The following is a 23,711-nucleotide window of genomic DNA, read 5'->3' on the forward strand; positions in this document are numbered from 1 at the left end:
CTCCACTCTGTCTGCAGCCTGAAAACTTCCAACTGATCTCGTTCCTTCCCTCAGATCTTCCAGCCTCAGATTTCTTCATTGCTCTCCTCTGAACACTCACTTTCAGAACCGAGGATCAGGCATTGCAGAGGGATGTGGAAAAGGGGAGATGGTCCCTCTCATCCAAAGGTATGGGAATGTGAAGATGGGAAAAGATGCATGTGGCCACTTTTTGCCTCCTGTGATAACTCAGGTCATTGTTGACAATCAAGCTGAATGCTAGCATTACAACACTAATCTCCTCTTTGGGGAGGTTAGCCTGAGAACTTGTGGGATTCTCTCTCTCTCTCTCTCATCTACTTCCACTGAGTCTATCCTGCCTAACAATCTCCATGCGTGTCTTAAATCACCTCCAGAGTTTCATTTACTAAAGAAAAACAAAGACACCTTGAAGTTTCTGATTTCCCCTGATTCAATGCTGAGAAAAGTGCCATCTCCACACCGTCACTATCAGGGTCTGACCTTGTATTATCAGTAAAATGCGACATAAGAACAGTGAAAGCTATGCCTCACATTCAAAATAAATCATGTGGTCTCAGAGATATGGAGATGTCATTTCTTATTATCACCTGAGAGTAGAGGAGATAAGACTAGTTCTGATTTTCTAGGAAAGCAGGGTGAAATTGGGTAAGGAGATTGGCAAAGAACAAGTCAAAGCATCCAAGTTCTGTGCCAAATCCTGATGTAGGAAAGACATTAGGGTTCGAAGCCAACGGCCAAGAAAGAATTCTTGAGATGTCTTTGGTGCAAAAAGGTGATTTTGTTAAAGCACAGAGACAAGACCTGTGGGCAGAAAGCTGCACCAGGGTCATGAGGAGGGGCCCATTATATACTTTCAAGTTGGGAGGGGGTTAGGGATAGCATAAGTCTCTAAGGAATTTTGGAAGCAAGGTTTCTAGGACCTTGAGGGGGGCTAGTTATTGTTGAGAAAAGGTCATTTATTACCATCTAATTAAAACTTGAGTCATGAGACCCTTCAGATGTATATCGGTGGGACATGTGCTTGGGGGATGATTGCCAATACGTATCTTGGGGGATTTAAAGATAAAGAAGTTTCTAAAGGAATTTTTATATGTTAAAGTAGACTTACAGGATCCTGGTGGTCAGGCTAAGATTGCCTTTTGCCTTTAGCAAAGTATGAACATCGAGGCAGTTGAGTCTAAAGGAAGGTCACTCTGCCGGTTTCAAGGACTTATCAATGGGCTGTAGGTAGTCAGGAAATTTAGTAATTTTTCTTCGGCCTTGTTTCTCACATCACCAACTCTAAGCTTGGCAAGGGCATATCAAGAAAAGGCAGATATGCTTGAGGTGGGCAACAGGTGGGGATCCCGTGAGGGCATTTGAGGTGGCAACAGCTTCTCCCTGCCTAGTCCAGGAGTCCCATGGAGATCCACCAATGGAGGCAGTGTTGCTCCCTCCTTCAGAATCTGAGACAGAGCTGTTCTATAATGTGGCATTTTCCAGAACAGCTTCCAGGGGCTGACTTCTATTTTGAGAAGAAGGCTTCGAAATTCTGAACCATCTTTATTATAGATAGACCAACAATCTTTGTTACTCACCTCTTTAACATTAAGAATGTTATCAATTAATGTAGACACACAGGGAAAAATTAAGATAAGTTTATAACAAAAAGAAATAGTCTCTTGTCCTACTTCTCCTTACCTGGTCCCCTTTGTCCAGAGACCATTTCTCTTTAAATTTTAAAGCTTTACTCATTTATTTAGTTTTATTATGGTTCTTATTGCTAATTTGCTATATCGTTCTTTCATGATTTGTCAGCTTTACACTTTTTACACTGACTTCTTGTTAAGAGGTGAAAGTTCTGCTCACTAGGTCCCTCCTCTAATCCCCCCTCCCTTTACATATTCACATCACTATTTTCAGTTCCAGCTTTTGTAATTTAAAACACTGTCATTGAATTTCTATTTATCTTATTATGTCTTACCAGTTGAAACCAATTCTTGCTAAGTTATGCACAAATTGAATTGGGTGTTAGTGGGGAGGACAGATACCCATAGAATCAAAGAAGCTGAAGAGTCAGGCTTCAGAAAAGCCACAAATAGGGAGTGTTCTGGGAATCTAAGGTTGTTCTGAGAATTAATGCATGGTCTCTTTAGGGCACTACCCAATGTGAATTGACGGAGATTCTCAATTTACCAGGAAGACAAAGTCTGAAAGGCTTATACTGGACCACATGCTTACCCATTGGCTAAAGAGTGTAGGACGTGTGGATTGACAATCTCACTAAGACTCCATGTGTTGGGAGGAGAAATGACCCAAAGAAAAAATTGAGATGCTATTGCTAGAAGATGGGGGTAAGGATGCTGAGTGCCATACTCCTTGCTTTGTAAGATACTGTTTAGTATGTAGTCATCCTTTCCTTGCTGTAACCTCCCCCGCTCCACTTCCTAAGTTTCTCATCTGAATTTGTGGCTTTACAGTAACAAGAGTCATAATATCTACAGTCTTTGTTGTACAGGCTTTGTCTTTTGCTGGTTTTAAAAACTGAAAGTCATTAAACAGTCTTTACCGTATTATTTTTCTGGAGGAAGAGTAATGCGCCATGATAACGTTCATCTCAGTTTTTTTTTTCCTGGAATTTCTAATTGCCGCAATTTTTGTATTTTCTACCTTTATCATCGGCTTATGTTCCTAAAATGTCTCCAGCACAGTATCTAGTTTATAGACATCCTATTCCCTCTAGAGATCTCCGCTGGGCACTCTCCATTTGCCTCCTGTAATTGAGACTGATTGCCTTCTGAGACCGATGATTAGCTGGTGTTTTCCTTACCTTCCGTTCTCTAAATTGGACACACCATTCCCTGGATCTTAGGACTTCCTCTTTCTCAATTTACTTCCTCATTTTACTGGAGCACATCTTCTCTAGTAACTCTCATGTGAACAATACATAGGCAAACTTCCTGAGTCTTGCATATAAAAAAAAAAAATCTATTTTGCCATTATTATTTAACAACATTTTATTTGGGATAGAATTCAGGTCAAAGACCATTTTTTCTTCACTTTGAAGGTGCTGTTCCATTTTCTTTCAGTACCCCAGTGGTGGTGTGCCAGACTGTTTCTTTCTCGATCCTTTGTAGACACTTTTTTTCTCTTTCTAAAGTTTTTAGGGTCTTTATCTTTGGTGCTCTGACATGTCTTGGAGATGTGTCGGGGGGGGGGTGTTTTAAAATTCAGACCTTTCGGTGTAGAAATTCTTTTCCTTTGTCTTGGGAAATAAATTGGTATTATCTCTTTCTCTCCTTTTTCTCCATTTTTTTTCTCTCTCTCTCTCTCTCTCTCTTTTTAAGCTCTTAATGATCGGATCTTGGATTTTCTGCACTGATTCTTCAGGGTGATTTTTTTTCTCTCTCTCAGATTTTAAGGAACTCCTACCAAGTGAAGGAGACAGTGGTGCTGTGAAGCATGGTGCATATGGTTGGATGGCTCACTCAGCACCTTCCAGCTTGTCTTCCTCTGCTACACAGACTGGAAGGGTAAAACTTTGTTTTGTAGACCAATTGCTGCTGGTGCCCAGGCACATGGCCTGTGTTCTTCCAATCGCATGTACTAGCACAAGTGGAGGCAGAAATGATCAACATGAGGTAGCAGCCAGACACCACAAGGTTTAGTCTTCTGATGAGAAGAGCTGTAGAGGTGTCTAGTTGTGAGGTGGCTGTCACGGTGCCTGTCTCCTCAGGTCTCCTTTGGGCCATCAGAGCCCAAAGGATCAGCAGCAGTTGCTGCCATTCTTCTTCCTCAAGCAGCTATGGGATCGGGCTCTTCCCTCGCTATTATTTCTACCTAGGTAGCTTTGAGACCTGGTTCTTGATCCTGCTTCAAAATTTTGTGAGCTCCTCAATATCCTGTAACAAATCTCTTTCTGCTGGAACCAGCCAGAGTGGGTTTTGTTGTTTGCATATAGAACCCTTGACGTCTGTGTGGTGTGTGCTGGATACCATGGCAGGAGAGACAAAGAGGACTTCCCCTACCTAAAATGAAAAACGATTTTGTAGGATGAATGGTAACTGAGGAGAGACTTTTAGGATGAGTAGAAGTTTACTGAATGGACAGAGGTAGAAAAAGATTTCAGACTGAGGCACAAAAGTGAGAGAGCTCATACATATTCATTTACCATTTATTCATTTATTAAATATTCATGAATACACATTATGTTCTAGGTCCTGGGCTAGATGCTAGGCATCCAACAGTGAGTAAGAAGATAATCATGAGGGCAGCCCCGGTGGTGCAGTGGTTTAGCGCTGCCTGCAGCCCAGGGTGATCCTGGAGACTTGGGATCAAGTCCCACATCAGGCTCCCTGCATGGAGCCTGCTTCTCCCTCTGCCTGTGTCTCTGCCTCTCTCTCTCTCTCTATCTCTGTCTCTCATGAATAAATAAATAAAATCCTTTTTTTTTTAAAGAAGATAATCATGATTCTTGCCCACGGGATGTTTATATATTTTCAAATTGTGCAATTTAGATATGAAGGTGACAATAAACAAATTGTGTGTCCCTTTTACATTAAGTACTCGCCTCTTGGGAGGTGAAGGGGAATATTCTTTCTTACCTGCCTTCTTACGAGTAAGTACTGGTGAGATAATCCTTAGAATGCTGGGCATAGTTGGTTCTATCCAGGTGAAAATGATGACCCTTTTCTGAATAAATTGAATAGTCTTGTCTATCTTACTTGACCCACATCCCAAGTTATGTGTGTTGGTGCTGCAGAAAATCAGAGCTAGAGGGATGCCTGGGTGGCTCAGTGGTTGAGCATCTGCCTTAGGCTTAGGGCGTGATCCCGGGGTTCTGTTCCACATTGGGCTTTCCACAGGGAGGCTGCTTTTCCCTCTGCTTATGTTTCTGCCTCTCTCTCTGTGTCTCATGAATAAATATTCGAGATGCCCATTACCATTGCAGGCTTTGTGTCTTGGACTCCAAATGGCCAAGCCCAGTCATGGCATGACAGGTTCCCAAGGACAACACATGATAATTGGGGCTGATGCTCTGAGATCCAAGGAAATCCGCTGCCAGCCACTTTCTGTGTAATAATGATCTCTTTACCTGGAAGGCTTGATGCGTTGGCTACGTTTTGGATTCATTAATGACATGAAAGATAACGTTCCTTCCTGATTTTATATTATTGTCTATAATACCAAATTCCATCCCTGCTTTTCCTGGACTTTTTCCCTTCGGGGAACTGGCACAGTCCCATGTTCATTAAATTATGGGAACTGGTGGAGAGCCAATGGCAATGGCAATCCAAGAGGCAAATTCGAGATTCCAATAGCCAGTTGCAGAATCAAATTTTCAAAGATTTCATTGCTAGGACATTTTGTGAAACTGGTCTATAATAATAATAGTAGTAGTTAACATTTAAAGAATGCTTTTTATGTGCCAGTAGCTATGATAAGTATTTATATGCATTCTTACCCATAATCTCTACAACATCACCATGACATAAGTCTTTGTATTGTTGCCATTTTAAGATGATGAGGTTGGGGGTGGTTAAGTAGCTTGTTCAAACTAGGTCAGTTAATAAGTGCCAGAGCCAAGATTAGAACCCAGGACAGTGAAAGTGACAGCCTGAGCTCAGAAACCACTTTACTCCATTGTCTCTCTTGGAGAGTAGGGGGTTTTGTTCTAATAATCTGTCTCTATTTGACATTCTTCCTCACTCCTGGGATAGAGTTTGAACAAAACTAAGATTTTCTTAAGCCGAAGGTTTGAAGAAATTATGAATTGAACTTAGTCCAATTAGTTTCATGCATAGGCATAACCTAAAACGAAACATTGCCAGCTCCTCCTCTGATTGGTCTGACTAGCATAAATTTTGCATAAATTGTAAAATTTATAACTCTAAAATATGCAGAATTTATGCCTCTAAAATAGTTTGGATTTTAACTCAATATAATGAAAGAAAATGCCGTAGAGCATTCTTAAAATTTTAATTGCGAATATATATCCTCTCTGAAGTACCATAATGTTACAAGATGATGTTTTACAGTGCTCCGTGATAACCCATTGGTGTTGCTACTATTTTTAAGACATACATTTATTTCCAAGATGTTCAAATGGCATATTACAGAAACTCAGCTGGATTTTGATCTTTAAAAATCTGGAAATGACGGAAATGGTTTTCTGGATTTAAGTGAGAACATCCTTACTGCTAAAACAGCCCCTTAATTAGATTCATTTCTAGAACTGCTTTACTAACACATGCAAATGATATAAACGTGTTGCTAAACCATCTGCAGATGATTTAGCCTCCCGCCCCCGGTAATCACCCAGGGGCCTCAATAGTGGTCTTCGGAACAAGTGTCATTCAATTCTGCACCTCCTTCATATTTAGCATAGCAGTGTCCTGCTCATTGAAATGGGTTCCTAGTTCTTGAAACTGAAGGCTTTTTAGCAGTAGTGAGTGCATCTTGAAAACTGAGAGCTTTAGCTTCCTGGTGAAAAATGGCTGATTTTCTCCTCTGTCTTATTTGGCAAAACAGGCAGTTGCAAGAATCTGAAACAAAGTGACAGACTACTGAAATCACAGACTCTGACAAGTCGAGAAGTGCAGTGTCATCCAAGCCAAACCTCTTCTACAATCTCTGAAAGATGCTCATCTTCTGGCTGAATAGTCCACTGAAAAGATACTCACCATCCCACTGACACAGTTCCAGCCAGCGTTTATGGAGCACCTGCTGCGTGCCAAGCTCTGTTCCCCTGGCCCCTGGCCCCGTGGAGTCTATGGTCTGAGGCAGGGGGGAAGGTGAGTGAGCAAGTAGCTATAGTTACATGTGGGCTGTTTTAGTTGCCCCCTGTTGTTGAAGGAGGTTATTCCCAACCTGGGGTGGGAGGGATAACTGAACACATGCCACACAACACTGGACAGGGGAGGTTGTCACGTATACTCACAGCCCGGGGGAAGAGGACACCTCATGCCCGTGAGGTGTTGCACTGCAAGATGGAGCAAATCGTCTGGGCTGTGAGAGTCAAGCTTTGCAGTATCAAGAAGGTGGGGTACCCTTGGTTCCTGCAAGAGGATGTGACTGGCTTGTCTGAATAATTCCATGAGGTGGCAGGGAACTGAAGCCCACTGGTCAGAGAAGAGCAGGAACTGCACCTGGGCCATGGAATACGGAGGCTCGCTTGGCTGCAGGGGCAGAGTAGGGGTGGGGGGGGCTGGCAGGTGGGCCATCCGAGGCCCTCTCCATTGCACCAGATGCCGGGGCAGCATGTACTGATGAGCATCCAACTCGGGCCCTACACAAGAGGACACTCTGAGGTGGGACGATTAAAACAGGGCTTGGGGTAGGTGAGGTCAGGGACAGGCATTCCTGAGAAAGGAACATTTATTTTTATTTTTTTAAAGATTTTATTTATTTATTCATGATAGACAGAGAGAGAGAAAGAGAGAGAAGCAGAGAGAAAAGCAGGCTCCATGCCAGGAGCCGGACTCGGGACTCCATCCCAGACTCCAGGATCACGCCCCGGGCCAAAGGCAGGTGCTGAACCGCTGAGCCTCCTGGGGATCCCAGAAAGGAACATTTAAACTGAGACCCGAAGAATGAGTTGGAATTAACATCCCCCAGGTGAGTTTGAGTGGAGTGTGCAGAGGGAATGGGGTGGGCACACTAGGGTGAGTCTAGAGCCCAGGTTGTGTATATGGGAGGGTGGGGGGTACAGAGGGAGACTGGGAGAAGTTAACCCACCTGGACTGGGCATGCGTGAAGAAAGGGCAGTGTGAGATTAAATGGGAGAGAGTCCGGGGGTCCGTCACACGGAGCCTACCCATCCACAGCGTCAGACAGGTAACCTCAAGGAACCGTAGGAAGGTCACACAACAGGGTGCTGCAGGCTGAGAGCCTCCATCCACGTGGGAGAGCCCTACTCAGCTCCTGACGGTTCTTGCCATGGGAGGGCGTGTGCCCAGTGTTAGCAGAGGCACTGATTTTCCGAGGGAAGCCTTACATTTTGATTTGTACACGAGATTTTTAAAATTATAAACATTGGCTTTCCTTGAAATTCACAAAATTTCATGTGTGAGCCAAACGAGACCTATCATCCTACAGGCTTCTGGTTTGCAACCTCTAATGAAAAGCCTTGAAAGCCAGGAGGAAGAGTTTATGTTTTACCCCCAGAGCATTGGGGAGCTATTGCAGAGCTTTGGAAGAGATAAGGGCAGGATTGCACTTGTATTTTTAGAAGGATGGCACTTCCTGAAGGCCAGATGGGAAGCTAAGATGGCAGTCTCCACGCCTGGCCTGGGGAAGTGTCTGTGAAGATGGAGAGAAGTTGTTTTCATTCAAGAAACATGCAGGAGGCAGAAGCAATAGGACATGGATGTTGGAGGGAAGGAATCAGGCTTCTGACCTATCGCATTATCAGGTAGTTATTAGAAATAACCTTCTTGGGATCCCTGGGTGGCGCAGCGGTTTATTGCCTGCCTTTGGCCCAGGGCGCGATCCTGTAGACCTGGGATCAAATCCCATGTTGAGCTCCCAGTGCATGGAGCACAGCCTCTGCCTGTGTCTCTGCCTCTCTCTCTCTCTGACTATCATAAATAAATAAAAATTAAAAAAAAAAAGAAATAACCTTCTTATAGCTTCTAGATATTGAAAGCCATCAAAGACTCGCCCTGCATCTTCTAATTACTCCATACATGGAGGCTGAGGCGGGGAGTAGTTAATGGCATGGAAAAGGCAAAATGCTTTCAGCCTAGAACTTTTAAACCAGAACAAAATATGATGGGGGGGGGGCAATTAATGTACTTCCCCAGCCATAGGCCAAGATTTAAATGAATTTTCATTTTCTGAGTTCTCACAAAGTGATTCAGGGGCTAGGTTATCCCAGCAGCTTGCTGGGTGCCATGGGGATTACAGACCGTAATTAGAAATGTACATAGTATATGATTCACCTAGTATGGTTAATTTAATTTCTTATCAGATGTTCATATGAAACTGAGTGAGGCTGGTAGGTTCTGATTGAAACTAAATGCCACTAATTTAGCCATTTCTCTACATTTTAAGGAGTTTGGAATTTAATGCGATTGCTTCCTCTTGATAAATGCCCTTAATAACATTTAGATTTTTACCCTCAGAATCAAATGCTGTCAGTTATTTCAACCTCTCAAGCTCAGATAAATAAGATAGCTAGTGTCCTGCTTGGATGAAGGAGGGAAAGTACCTTAAATGTAATCTCTTTGAACTGCAAAGTCCCAAATTGTGAAGGACAAAAGCCAGGTTAGCAGATATAAATGGCAGGTCCTCTGCAAAGAAGGTTCTGGGAGGTTTTCTAGAAAGATCAGAATCCCAGATATTTACAAAAGAGGAGGAAGGATGAAAGATAGTCCAGAAGACACAAGAGATCCTTAGCTTGCCCAGACTCTGCATGAAAACCAAACACACGTCAGTGGAATCTCCTTCATGCTCAGAATGAAATGGAATAAACTCTGAATGCTGATTCTTCTTCAGTTTTCTTATTTTATTCTGCTGTTTTTTCCTAACAAAATAAGCCCATTGTAGAAAATAAGAAAATTGTTCATTATGAAAAACTAGAAAAGAAGATATACTTAGGGGGGAAAAAAGGAAAGAAGGAGAGAAGAAAAGAGAGACGGAGGGAGAAAGAGACTGACTCAGGAGTTGTACCCCCCAGAAGTAACCTCTATGAATGCTGGGTATACATCTTTTCAGGGTTTTTTAGTGGATCCACATATCCTTAATTTTTTCCCCCAAGAATGGAATTCTACTCAATAGGTTAGAAGAATATCAGCCAACCCCCAGAGCTAACTTAATTTATATCCTAAGCCTCCATTTTCTTGGGGGCTGGGGGTGGGGACAGAATGTCTCAGCTCTGTCTCCTTGCTGGCTTCACTCCTGTGGCCAGATGCAGGGCTGGGGCATCCGGCATCCCTCGGCCAGTGCTCACTGACCGCATGGCCATGTCCCTGCCTCTGATTCTCCACCCCGAGGTGCTCAGTTGTTGGTACACACAGGGTGCGGCTGAGCCCGCCTTGTTCTCACTCCCAATTGCCCAGGGCTCCCTTCATTTCAGCTGTGGCTGTGCCTCTCTTGGGTCCTGCTCAGCTGCCAGAAATTCAGGGAGCCTGTCTGAGGGGCCCAGTTGATTGCCTGCTACTCTCAGACATATGGGTCAATTCAGCAGGGCCCAGGACGTGTCCCCTGGTTACGCAAGCCTCCTCCCACACGTACATATCCCTGGGCCATTTCTATTCCCTGCTGTGCCACCTCCCCACCCTGTGCCCGGGAAGAAAATGCAGGCTCCTCTTTGCCAGAGAGTCCTACAAACGTTCATGTACTCTTGATTTCCCTGCTTAGTTTATCCCTCCCTCTACCCAGCATCTGAAGAACATTTAGAAGTTTTCCTCCTTCTCAAGGGATCTTCCAAATCTGTTGTGCATGCTCTGGTTTTTGTCGTCTTGTTATTCCTTGTTATTCAAAAGTTATTAACTTTTGAAAGAAAAAGTCAGGCGAGGGTCCCATGGGTCCCATTTTCTTTCTCCTGCTGTTCAATTCCCGCTGCACAGGCAAAAAGTCAAAACAGCCTCACTTGAAGGGTGGAGGGGCCTTGGGGTGAAATATCAGGAAGGTGAAAGAATGCCAGCCACAGTTTTAGAGTCGGGTCACACTACTCATGCTTAGGGGACCCAAGGTCCTGATCTTTCCCAACAGCCTGGGAGGTGGCTCCTATGGGACAGGAGCTTTCTAAGAGGAGGCATGGGTGCGTGTGGAGTGCCCCTTAGCTGTGCTTTCTATCCATGTCCTGTGGTTCATGGTCTCACCCCGTTGGAGGCAAACACAAAGGGGCTTCCAGGTCCTGGGCCTTGACCCTTGAGCACAGAACAAAAGTATCCATCATGAAGCACTGAGTTTTCTTATCTCACCTCCCACCCACTGTGTGGCCAGAGGTGGCAGGGGGTGCAGAGAAAGAGGATATCCTTGAAGGGCTATAATCTCCTGGTGGGAAATGTACTTTCTAACTGCCATGGAAATAGGATTCATGTAACCCCTGCAGCCAGGTTCCCATTTATTTCCCTGACTCGGAAACATAGGCTGGAGAATCTTATCTTCTGCCCCAGAAGGGGACCGTGATCAGGGCTTGGTAATGCTCCAGCCTTGAAGCAGAAGCCACAGCCTTGAGATCGTGCCAAGGCAGAAAATGAAATATTGATGACTCTTCTCAGGAACATCTCTCTAGATGTTTAGCTTTGCCCCAAAGTCTGAGCTTCTCTCCACCGGCACCACACATGGAAATCCAGGAGAGCCACGTGGGTAAGAATTCTCATCCTTCTGCTGGTTTTCTTCTGCTGGAGGGAGTGGGGTGTGCCAGTGGGCCCCATCCTGGTGGTCAGAAACTGTAGAGAAAGAAAAATAAATTTCCCTTTACCCTTTGCTGGGAATGGTTGGCTGAGATCCCTTTATGTGCAGGGCACCTTGTAAAAGGATGAGTGTATCTGGGTGGGAAGTCCTCAGCTGTGGCTGCTGTGATTGAAGATGCTCTTTGGTAAGCTTAATCTGCTTGTTCAGCCTTAAAACAAAATTGGACTCACCTAAAGCGTCATGCTGCCTCCGCCCCCCGCTAGCCCAGCGGAAGTCTACCAGGTCTGGTTTCCAAGTCGGACCCGGTCCAGAAAAAGGAACGCTCAAATGAGTCTGGAAGCTCCTGACGTGAGAGCTGCGGAGGATCCTAGAGGGACTTCCCTGCCCCGTCCTGAGGCAGCAGCGACAGCAGTGACAGCAGCCACAGCAGCCACAGCAGTGACAGCGGGCTGCAGGGGCTCAGCAGGTACCCACGTTTGCTTCCTCCTACATGTTGCCTGGCGTCTCCATTCCATCCTCTGACACCAGAGCTGTTCAAGATAAACCGAGGCACACTACAAATGCGACGAGTTTATCCGAGCGAAAATTCCATCAGAATCGGGCAGCATCCAATCCAGCAGAGAGAAAGGAGCTTCGAGCTGCTGTACAAACGGAAAGCAGGCAGATGGGAGCAGGAGCAGGAGCAGGGAAGTTACACCAGGCAGAAAACCAAGTGGCTTATTGCAAAGTCTTTTGGCTTTAGGGGATGGCAGGGGTCTATCAGGCAGGTTACTTAAATAACACTGTTTGGGTGAGCCCTGGTGGTTTCGGTTTGCATTCCTGGGATTGATTCTTTGTGCTGAAGTCTTGGTTTGGTGATGTGGGCCTTAGCATCAACATCTCCAGTTTGGGCCTATTGTCTTGTTTTTGGCGGTTCTTACATATGATTGTTTTGGAGGCCCTAAATTATTGGCTCCTTTGTATTCTTATAAATCATTTTTCATCTCCTCAGATGCCCTTTCCAAACATCTATTGGTTTATTGTTTTGGGAACAAAAAATTACGATCCGTGTAGTGGCTGTTTAATGCAGATTCAGAGTCATTTGTCAGAAGATCAGAGCTTTTTGGGGCTAAGCAGCAGATAGATCAAAGGAAATCCTTATTTCACGTCTCATTTGGTATGACTTATCTTTAAATGTCAGAAAATGGAAGTTTGGAATTTGTGTTAGCATAAAAGTACTCTCCTACCTCTGAGAAAACAAGCTGTCCAGCCACCAATATGCCAAGCAATGGAGTGGGGTGCGAATGGCAAAGCCTGGGATCTTCCTTGTGCCCTGTAGTGATCCTTATTTACTGCCCCAGTGACTGTGTTCTAGTGTGTTCTCTGTGCCAGGCATGTGCTGAATGCTGGCAACACAGAGATGAGTGGAGATGAGTGAGTCCCTGCCCTCCTAGGGCCTGCATTCGTGTGAATGATTACCCTGAACCATAGGGCATCTTACAACCTGGCAGGCAGATAGAGAGCAGGGTGGAGGGACGCTCACCCGGCCTGGAAACCCCATAAGGCCTCAGTGAATGAACAGCTGGAGGACAATCAGGAGTGAATGGGAAGATCCTACCGTGGAGCAGCAGGTACCCTAGAAAGGACACGGGGAGAGTATGGTTCCTGGTAGGAAGTTGCATGGGAGTTTAGTCTGGCTGGAACAAAGAATGTAAGATGACATTGCCAGGAAGAGATGACCCAGGGGAAGCAGCATCCAGGTGACACAGGGCCTTGGGAGCCAGGGCTGAATCTGTCCTATACTCTAAGAACCATGGGAAACCATTGGGGGTATTTTAGGTAGGAGACTCACGTGATTAGATTTGTGTGTTTGAAGAGTCCCAGGAGGGGACTGGTGAAAGTGTGTGTGTGGGTAAATCTGAAAATCTCTCTGTGAGCCTGTTCTCTCTCTTTACAGCAAGTTATTACTCGTATAAGGAAAATATGTAAGTGTGCATGTGCACGGAACATCTCTGGAAAGACAAAAAGCAAGGCACAATGGTTGCCTCCCAGAAGGGAATGGAGGCAAGAGGGACAGTTTGCTTGCACCTTTTGACACTTTCTGTGGCCGTGTTGTCCAATTCAAAAGAATTGTATTAAATCTGGTTATTCCAAAAGCATGCTTTAAAGGGGATGGAGTCCAGTTCCCAAGGTCAGATGAATGGAAGCACTTCTTCTGCATTTTCCCTGATAGCTGGGCATCAGTGTCCAAACACTTTCAGGACTGAGACTTCAAGCATCTAAAATTCAATCTGACACTGAGCTAAAGTCCATGTTCCTAGAAAGCTGCTCCTTCCACTCCCCAACCCACTTGCCCTATGTGGGTGCTCGTTCTTTTCTTACAGTACAGAGCAAGCCTCTTCCTCTCAGTCTTTAAAACATTTGTAGAAGGCTGTTACAGTTTTCCATAATTGGAGGTCACAAGCAAAAGCAACCCGAACCGGCAGGTAGTATAAAAGAGGGAATCAGCTAAGACAAAGCGGCCGGTGCACTCCCTCCCCTGGAGACAAGGGCACAATGGAAGTGGTACGCACTGAGCCCAGGAGACTCAGCGAGGCAGCAGCTGTTGTCCAAGAAAATACTGCCATGTAGGGAAGAGGGCCAGATGCTGCCACAATTCCCAGGGAGCAGCAGAAACTGATAAATCTTTTTGAGGTACTTCAACTTTAAAATGTTGACAGCTACATATTTTTTTTTTGAACACTGCAGACCAGACAAAATGTATATACAGCTGGGCGGGGCCCGTAGGCCATCAGTTTACAGTGTGTCCTGTCATCTTTCCTCTAGGTAGCATGAGAATTTCTCTTTTTGTTGTATAATGGTTGGATTTGTAATTAGGATGCTTGTGAAGTTACCATTATCCAAATTTGCCTATTTCTCGAGTTTTCTTTGAGCATTAGAAGTAGGAGGAGTCAGGCAGCTGAGTTCCAGCCCCATGGAAAGCACCAGATGATCACGTGGAAGCCATAAAAGTACTTTTTCGTATGGTTGCATTTCCTATCTGTGCAAGGAGAAGAAGAAGACCTGGATCCCAATGGGGCTGCTTTACAGACTGTTCTCAATGGATTTCCCTTCTTTGCTCCTGAGCTTCAAAATGTTCTAGAGGTTGGAGATCTAAGATCAGGGTGCTAGGTGATTGGGTGGGGCCTCTTTTCTGGGTCTCAGATTCTGCCCTGTATCCTTACCAGGTGGAAGGTCAAGGCTGCTTTCTCTTTTCATTAGTCCTCCTCCAACTTGATTGCTTTCAGCTGGGGTATCAAACCAGGGCTCTTGGATAAGATGAGCCATCACTGGCTTCCTGCTACCGATTAGGGGCTGAGCACCTGTTTATGAGATTGTGATACACTGTTAGTAGCAGTGGGCATATTACTAAACCATGCCCGTGCAGGTGTTTTGCCAAAACGACCTGTAGAGCACTGCGATTGGCTGTTGCCCTCCTGAGAAATCCTTTCGGACAAGACTTGTCCCTTCCTTTCACTCCTCCTTTTCTTCTCCTCTGGTTCTGGAGAGTTCACCAGCCCAGGGGCAATGTGGGCAACGTTGGTGGGTGGGACCTCCAGCCTCCAGTCTTATCCTGCCTCTCTCATCCGTCTTCTTTTCCACTTCCCCTCATCTCTCCAGGCACCTCGCCCTGGCAGGCCTCCCAGCTCTACCTGTTAACAGGAGTCTTCAATGATGATTTAGAGCATCCCTCCCTTCCCCACTCCTACTTGCCCTTCTCTCTCCTGTTAATCCTTGTTAAGGTTGGGTAAAAAACCAGCAATTGCAGCAATGGTAGTTCTTTTTCTGCCATACAGAGTAAGCCTCTTCCTCTCTCTCGTCTTTAAAGCATTTGCAGAGGCTACTGTGGTTTTCCATAGTCAGAGGTTACAAACAAAAACAAATGCATTGCAAATTCCTAGAAGAGACAGCAGTAATGTAGCAGGCAAGGAAAACGACAGTATCGACTGAACCATGGGGACAAGGCAACAGCAGAAACCAAGAGGAGCAGTGGCAGTTGGACTATAGCAGTAGCCACAGAAGAAGGGAGTAAGTCTTACTAGGGAGCTCCAGAATAAAGGGAAGAGGCTTGGGGTGCTTATAATCTCAATTATCTCATGGCACTGAGGCTCAGGGTCACTCACATTGTGACTCTTGGCAATGCTTTCAGTCATTTATTTATTTTTTCATTCAATAGAAATTTGTTTGCATATATTTTATGTGTGCACAGTAAATGAGTTGGCCTAGGCCAGGAGTCTTTCCTGTAAAGGGCCAGAAAGTAAATATTTTAGCCTTTGTGGGCCATATGGTTTCTGTGATATTGTGATTTATATTAAATATATTTTTGGTCTTCGTCCCCCTTTCTGGCACAGAGCTCCTACAACCCCTGGAATTTTCTATGATGAAAGCAACAAGTATTTTGTTATATCAGTGAAGTGACTTTTATACCTCACCTAAGGATGGAAGCTCATTGCCAGTGAAGCCAGCCGTGTGATTAAAAGGTTGGAACTTTCTGTTCCAATCTCTAACCTTCAGAAGGACTGGAGTTTCAGTTCAGTCACCAATGGCCATGATTTTATCAATAATTCCTATATAAATATAATGAAGCCTCCATAAAAACCTAAAAGGATGGAGTTTGGAGAGCTTCTGGGTTGGTGAACACGTGGGGATTTGAGGAAAGTGGCATGTCCAGAGGCTTGAGGAGAGTGGCATGTCCAGAGGGCACGTTCTATGCCCCTTCCTATATACCTTGCCCTGTGTCTCTCTTCTATCTGGCTATTACCGAGTTATAACTTTTTATAGTAAACTGGTAATCCAGTAATGTTTCTCTGAGTTCTGTGTCTCCAGCAAATTAACACAAGGAGGCTTTGGAACCTCTAATCTAAAGCTGGTCAGTGAGCAGCACAGGTGACAACCTGGACTTGTGAGTGGCATCTGAAGTGGGAGTTGTCTTGTTGGACTGGGCCTTTAACTGGGGAATCTGATGTTTTCTTCAGGTAGTGAGGAACTGAACTGAATGATAGGGCACCCAGTTGGTGTCAGAGGATTGTTTGGTGTTCACACACACACATGGATTGGTATGTTTCTTAATTTCTCTCACAGTACTCTTCTCTGCCATTATAGCACATAAACGGCCATAGACAATAAATAAATAAATGTTTGCTTATTCCATGTATTCCAATAAAACTTGATCTGTAGAAACAAGGGGTGGGCCAGATTTGATCCATGATCCATTAATCTTACTAACCCTTGGCTTAGAGAAAATAGATTGCTAGTTACTCTTTTTGTCTCTCCAAATCCACTCTATACCTTTTTTTTTTCATTCTGTTCTCTATGCCAAGATGCTTGCTTCTGTGGACTGTCACCCCAGCTCCTTGCCCTCTGGCTTTTGGTTAGGATTGACAATGGGAGGCCCTAGAAGCATATCGGGGTTGGGAGAGAGGTTGGAGGAATGTAGTTTCTCTACTCCCTCCCTTCTGGGCTATGCTTTGGTAATGGCTGTGTTCCTTTACATGTTGGCATAGCTCTGACTAGTTGTTCAAACCCAGGGCTATGCCTTTTACCCAATCCCAGTAACAGCTCCCTTCCTTGGCCCTTCAGCCCAAGGGGTGGTAGTGGTTTCCCACTGTTCTTAGTTCTGGGCACTTCTCCATCCCCTGTATTCCTTACCATTGTCCATACCTCATGTGTGGTCCCTTCATTAAATGCTCTTCAATGTTCCCTTCAAGTGTGCTATCTTTTCCCCACAGATCAGTGTCTGAGTATGCCCTTAGAGGGGACATAGACTGTTTTTAGATATAACAGTATTGGTTACAACCTCAGATCCAGGATGCTACATGTAATCTACACATGGCCAGTCGGAGCACCAAATCACCCAAGCCACAGTAATCGGTTCCAGAATGTTCACATGAACCAAGTTGTTACAGTTGGAGGGAATAATGATACTTATGTAGAAACTACCAGAAAGTGCTGTCTATTCCCCTGGATTTGAGTCTGGGAAAGTAGGAATTTGGAGCTTCCTGTAGCTATTTTATGAAGCCTGAGGACAAGGTCTAACACTAAAGAAGGCAAAGTCCAGAGGTAACCTCATTTGAGTCACTGGAAACAGATCTGTTCATTGATGTTTTTGTCAAGGAGACAGTAAAATTCCTTTTTTTTTCTTGTTAAGACCGTTTAAGTTGAAATTTCTGCCACTGGCATCCAATAGCATAACTTATTTAAAAAAAAAACTCTGTGACTACATTATACAAATATTATATTTACTGATACCTAAGTAGAAAAAGTCCTCTTTCATGTCTGGTTTAGATGTACACTAATACAGCATAGTGAAACCCACACTGGATTTTAGTAGTGATAAAAGCTAAAGAGTTGGTTAGCCATCAGCACACTTCCAAAGGGGAATGACAGGAGTGTAGTAGCATCTTGGTGGTTATTGCCTCTCCTACTAGAAAGAAAGCTCCCAAGCCATAGTCTCACCTACTTGGATGCTTCACAATAGCAAAGAGAGAAAACTCATCTGAATGAATGGGCAGATTGGTGCTATCGTTGGCAAGACAATGAGTTACAGCCTGGTGTTTTTTAACAGTTATAAACAAATTATGAATTTGTGCCAGTAACCAAAATAGAGACAACTGGGCATAATAAACATTAAGTCTCAAAAGAGATCATCTAACCAATAACCTAAAATATCTTTTGTGGACTCCAATGGTGTTAATTATACTAAATAATACTAAGAATTTGTTGAGTGAATGTCAGCCTCGTGCAGTACAAGGATGGCAGATAGTTTTCACTTCTTGTGCCAATTGTGGTTGTGGCTGCTCAGATTATGTTGAGAACAGCTGTAAAGCCAAATCTGGGCTCAACAAGAATGAGTACCATAGTCAGTTTAAGGTCTCTTCTGCAGAAGTGGAAGAAAGGAGTACAGAAGGTACTTGTCACCCTTGAGAGTTGAAAAGTGAATCTAGGGTGAGAAGGAGTAGATTTGTGGTAAGTCACTTCCAATTCATGTGCCTTGGTTTACTCAAATTCTTAAAATAAGGGAGCTGATCCAAATAACTTATGTCTCCCTCTTGTTTTTCTTATTTATTTATCCATATTTTTTTTGTTGGCTTATGCCTAGCAGCAATGGATGCAATTTGTCCCTGTGTTTGTGGTGATCTCCCATCTTACGTATAGAAGCCAAAATCTGGTTTCTCACCCTCTTATGTACCAAGAGTGCCACCATGGAATGTGGGTCCACCAATCAGACCTATCTATGTTGACTTTGTTTGAAAGCTGGTGGTGGCAAGAGGCCGGCTCTGCGCAGAATCCATCTGGCAAGGACAAAGGCCACTTTGTTGAAGCTGCAGACTCAGAGGAGCTGGTGGTAATGTCTAGTGGTGGGCTGTGATGGCAGCTGCAGTTAGGGAGCCTCTGAAGGTATCATTGAGGAAGCTCTGCAGCCCAGGTAGTGGTGTTGTTGCTGGCATCTTCCAATGCTTCATCTTTGGGCCTCCTTTAGGAAATTTATCTGTTTAATTCTCTTTACAATAAAATCCTTTTACTGCTGAAATGAGCCAGAGTGGATTTCTTTGTTGTCGAGGAGTTTAAAAACTTATGATCAGGATTGAATGCCTTCAAATAGACATTTTTCTCCTTTTAAAGATGAAAAAAAGTCTTTTATGAATTATAAATAGTATGCTTAGCTAATAGTTTACAAAATGTATTTTGTTACAGTTATCAGCAGGATAATTACTGCAGATGGAAAAATACATGTCATAAAGGGATGTCTCACTTTTTCTTCATTAAGTACGCTGGATAAATGTAATTCTTTCAGTGTTTATGGTTCACAGTTTTACACTGAGAGAAAGACCCTCCTCTTAATCATTGCTAGTGTGATTTTCAAGAGTTTATAGGAACACTTTGGTTAGGTTTCTATTGCTTATTAAATTTTCTAATGATCAGAACTAAATATTTCATGATGGTAGATGGCCACAGCAGAGACTCACTTAACTAATTGTCTTTGCAAGTGTTTATTTAGAGGCTTTGAAACTTACTCTCCAAACAGTGTGTATAAGAAAGACCACATTGCTTTATTTTCTTTAATCAATTGAAATTTCACTTTACTCTCTAGCCTACCATACTATTGAAAAATGGGTGTTTAGAAGTCATGTCTCAAAGTAGGCTAAGGAAGCTTTACCTCCTCCATATTATCCATCAACAAGCTGTCCTCCCATTCTTTGAAAGAGATGATAGATATTTTCTTGATGTTTCATGCAAAAGTGGTATTCATCTGAAAATTCAGGCTCCTTCCTTGGAATCTGGCTTGCTCTTAAGCTCTTCCAGTGTTGACATTTTGGAGTCTAAATATTAGGGATTTCTTCCTCCCTTAGTCTTCCTAGCCCTTTCTCCCCTAGGGACTTAAAAAACTCCTAGGGTCTTATAGGAAAACTTAGGAACAAAAACTTACTGGATACAACTCATAGTTCCAGCCATAACAGAAAAATAGGTATCAGATTTCCTTTTTACTTTAAACAATTATAATGTTGGACAAAATGTATGGAGCAGTGGTGGACATTAGATGATAGGCAATAAAGGGGTATAATCTTTAAGAGAAGAAAAATGCATAAGATGAACTTCCCATTCATCCCTATGAAAAATACAGTGTGTGAAAAAAAAATCTGCCTGGAGCTATGTTGTAAACCAAGGCACAGAGAAATGGAGTCTGAACAGAAAAACAATGGTTTTTCTGGGTAGAGAAAAGTAGATCAGAATTTAGGGATGCAGAGGCTATTAGAATTTTCAGGGTAGAACACCTGAGAGAAGAGAGGCCCCAAAATGATGGGGATCTCCTTGAGTCTTGGCTGGACACTAAACTATATATGTTTAGGATGAGGCTTTAAGAGGCCTGACCGAGAACAACTATTTTTGAAGTGTAAATTGGGAATTCCAGAGATATTTTAGCTGTGATAAACCAGAGAGTGAACTTCACTAAAATCCCACAGCAATTAGTTGATACTCTAGAATAATCAAATGTTAGGAATATGCCACTCTAGCCCTAGAGTAAGAACAACTTTACACTTGCCCTAACAAAATCTAAAACCAAACCTTGACAAAACCCGGCTAAGCTGCAAATGAAGTAACTGCCATGCAGGAAAAAAAAATATCACTTGTTAAAGGAAAATACTCAATGAAATAACATCCCTAAGTCAAGCACACAGTAACAAATTACTAGATATACAAGGAAGCGGGAAAATGTGTTACATATTCAGGAGAAAAAATAGTCCATTGAAACAGATCCAGAGTTGACAGAGATGTTAGAATTAATGGCCCAGGATTTTGAAACAACTTTTATAAACATATTCAAGGTTTTAAAAGAAAATATGGACATTATGTGTGGACAGAAGAGGAACTAAAACAAGGTTATAGAAATCATGAAAAGAAATGTCAATTGTCAGAGTGAAAAATACAGTATATGAAATAAATTCACTGAATGGGTTTAATAGATTTGACATTGCAGAAGAAAAGGTCAGTAAACTTGAAGACAGATCAAAAGAAATTATCCAAAAATTTTTAAAGCATTTAAAAAATTATCTTAACCTTAGTGATCATAGGACCATATCAGGAAGTTTAATATTTATAATTGTGGTCCCTGAGAAGCCTTAAAAATCTCAATAAATTCCAAGTATGATAAACACCAGAAAACTGCATCTAGTCCTATCATAGTCCACTTGCTGAGAACAATGACAAAATTCTTATAGGAGGGAAATATCACCTACAGGAGAATGATAGTAAACTTAAGAATTTCCTGTCAAAATCCCTGCAAACCAGAAGACTGTAGAATAACAATTAAAGGTCCAAGAGGAGGAGGGATATCCTGTCAAACTACGAGTCTATATTCAGCAAAAATATCCTTAAAAATGAGGTTAAAAATAAAGACATGCCTATACAAACAAATGCTGAAAGAATTCATTACATTAAACCACAGCACAAGAAATGTAAGCATAAACCCATCAACCTGAAATGAAATAGTAACAATCAGAAAGGTGGGGCTCTATGGAGGAATGAAGAGCACCAGAAGTGGTGAATACACAAACAAACATATAACTTACTTATATGTAAATTTACTTAAAAGACAATTGACTATTTGAAGTGGAAGTAATAACGAGGGAGTTTATAACAAGCATAAGTAAAACATAATAGCAGAAAAGGCAGAGGAAGTTAAGGGAAATATATAAATATACTACATATATGTGAGGTAGTGTAATATTAATTCATAGTAGACTATAATAAATTAACAATGCATATTGTAGTTCCTCCTAAAAAAAAAGATAGAGCTAAAAGCCAATAGAGGAGATAAAATGGGATACTAAGAGGTACTTGTGTAACCCAAATGAAGGCAACAAAGAAGGAATAAACAAAAAAGGACATATGCATCAAATAGAACACAAATAGCAAAATGATTAGAGCCAAATGCAATGGTATCATCTACATTACATCGTCTACATTACCTGTAGATGGGCTACACACTACAACAGAAAGGTAGAGATTGTCGAGCTAGGTAAAAACAGCATCCAACTGTGTTGCATAGAGAGCTAAAAGTTAAGCATAAAGGTACAGATTGCGTAGACGTGAAGTTACGAAAAAAGGTGTCCCATACAAATATGTATTCAAATATTCATTCACAAGAAAGCTATAATGGCTAGACTAATATCAGACAAAGTATATTTCAGAGCAAAGAATATTACCAGAGATAAGCAGGGACATTTCATAATGGGGTCAATTTATCAAGAATAATAATTCTAAATGTGCATATACTTAATAAAGCGTTTCAAAATATGTGAAGCAAAAACTGACACACTGAAAGGGCTCAGTAGATAAATCCAGTCATGGTAAGAAATTTGAACACCTTTCTCTAAGTACCTGATGGAAAACTGACACACAAAAAAATTAGTAAGTTTCCAGAAGACCTGAACAATACTGTTTAATTGACTTTTATAGAACACTGTGCTTAAAAACTGCAGAATACACATTATTTGCAAATGCACATGGGACAGATAACACCACAATAGAGTATATGCTGGGCCATCAAACATTCATTTCATTTCATTTCATTTCATTTCATTTCATTTCATTTCATTAAATTTCAAAGGATTTAAGAGTTTAATTCTCTGATCATATAGAATTAAGTTACAAATTAGTAATAAAAAGATATCTGAAAATCTCCCAAATCCTTAGAAACCAACACATTTCTAAATAACTCATGAGTCAAAAAGAAATCATAAGAAAAAATCAAAAATATTTCAAGCTAAATAATAGAACATATGGAAATGTGTGGGATGCAGCAGAGCAGGGATAGAAGAAAATGTATAATTTTAAATACTTTATTAGAAAAGAAGAAATGCCACTTTAAAATCAGTGCCCTAAACTTCTACTTTAAAAGCCTAAAAAAGAAAAAGGACAAAGTAAACCCAAAGTAATCGGATGAGAGAAAGTAAGAACAGAAGCCAGAAAGAACAGAAAGTAATGAAATAGGTAAGACAAACAATAAAGAAAATAAAAAATTGTTTCTTTAAAAAGATTAATGATGTTGATATATCCCTAGCAAGACTGATCAGGAAAAAAAATAAACACAAACTGTTAATACTAAGAATGAATGAGGGAATACCAGCTCAGCTATTTCAGACAGTAAAGGATGATATAGTAATTGTATGAGAAATTTATTCTAATGAATTTGAAAATTTAGATGCGAACAAATCTCTTAAAAGACAAAAATACTGATCCACAAAAATAGAAAGTTTGATTATTAACTAAAAATTATAATTTATATAATGTAGTATGTAAGTTTGTCTTATATAATATAATTAATAACAATAATTAATATAATAATTAAAATCTATATAGTTCCATATCTGTTAAAGAAGTTGAATTTATAGTTGAAACCTTCCCAATAAGGAAATCCTAGGCCAGTTCCTCTGGTAAATTCATCAAACATTTAAGGAAGAAGTAATATCTATCTTAGATAAACTCTTCTAGAAAATAGAAAAAAAATGAATACTTTACAACTCATTTTATGAGACCAGCATAACCCTGACACAAAAACCTGATAAGGACATTATAAGAAATGAAAATTACAGAGCAATATTCTTCATAAACATAGATGCAAAAATCCTTAACAAAAACATTAGCAAATAAAGTCTAGTCTACAGAAAAGAATATATTCTGACCAAGCGTTTTTTTTCCAGGAATGCAAAGTCAGTTTAACATTTAAAAACTAATTAATAAAATTACTGTTTTAACAGAATAAAGAAAAAAATACAATAATCTTAATATAGAAAAAGCATTTGATGAAATTCCAACACCCATTCATC

The 23,711-nt window shown here is 41.8% G+C and overlaps 1 long non-coding RNA gene across 13 annotated transcripts in view; it reads left to right on the top strand.

Annotated features, from left to right (window-relative positions):
- Positions 1-23,711, top strand: part of LOC100687178 — a 108,962-nt gene that overhangs the window by 14,555 nt on the left and 70,696 nt on the right. For 6 of the 13 annotated variants that reach the window (XR_005370548.1, XR_005370543.1, XR_005370544.1 and 3 more), the window contains 3 exons: positions 55-168; positions 6,532-6,794; positions 7,422-7,617. This is a non-coding gene — a long non-coding RNA (uncharacterized LOC100687178). The other 7 variants (XR_005370545.1, XR_005370541.1, XR_005370547.1 and 4 more) reach the window with 5 other exon arrangements.

This window comes from Canis lupus, chromosome 15 (genome assembly GCF_011100685.1).
Source record: "Canis lupus familiaris isolate Mischka breed German Shepherd chromosome 15, alternate assembly UU_Cfam_GSD_1.0, whole genome shotgun sequence".
Classification (NCBI taxonomy): Eukaryota; Metazoa; Chordata; class Mammalia; order Carnivora; family Canidae; genus Canis; species Canis lupus.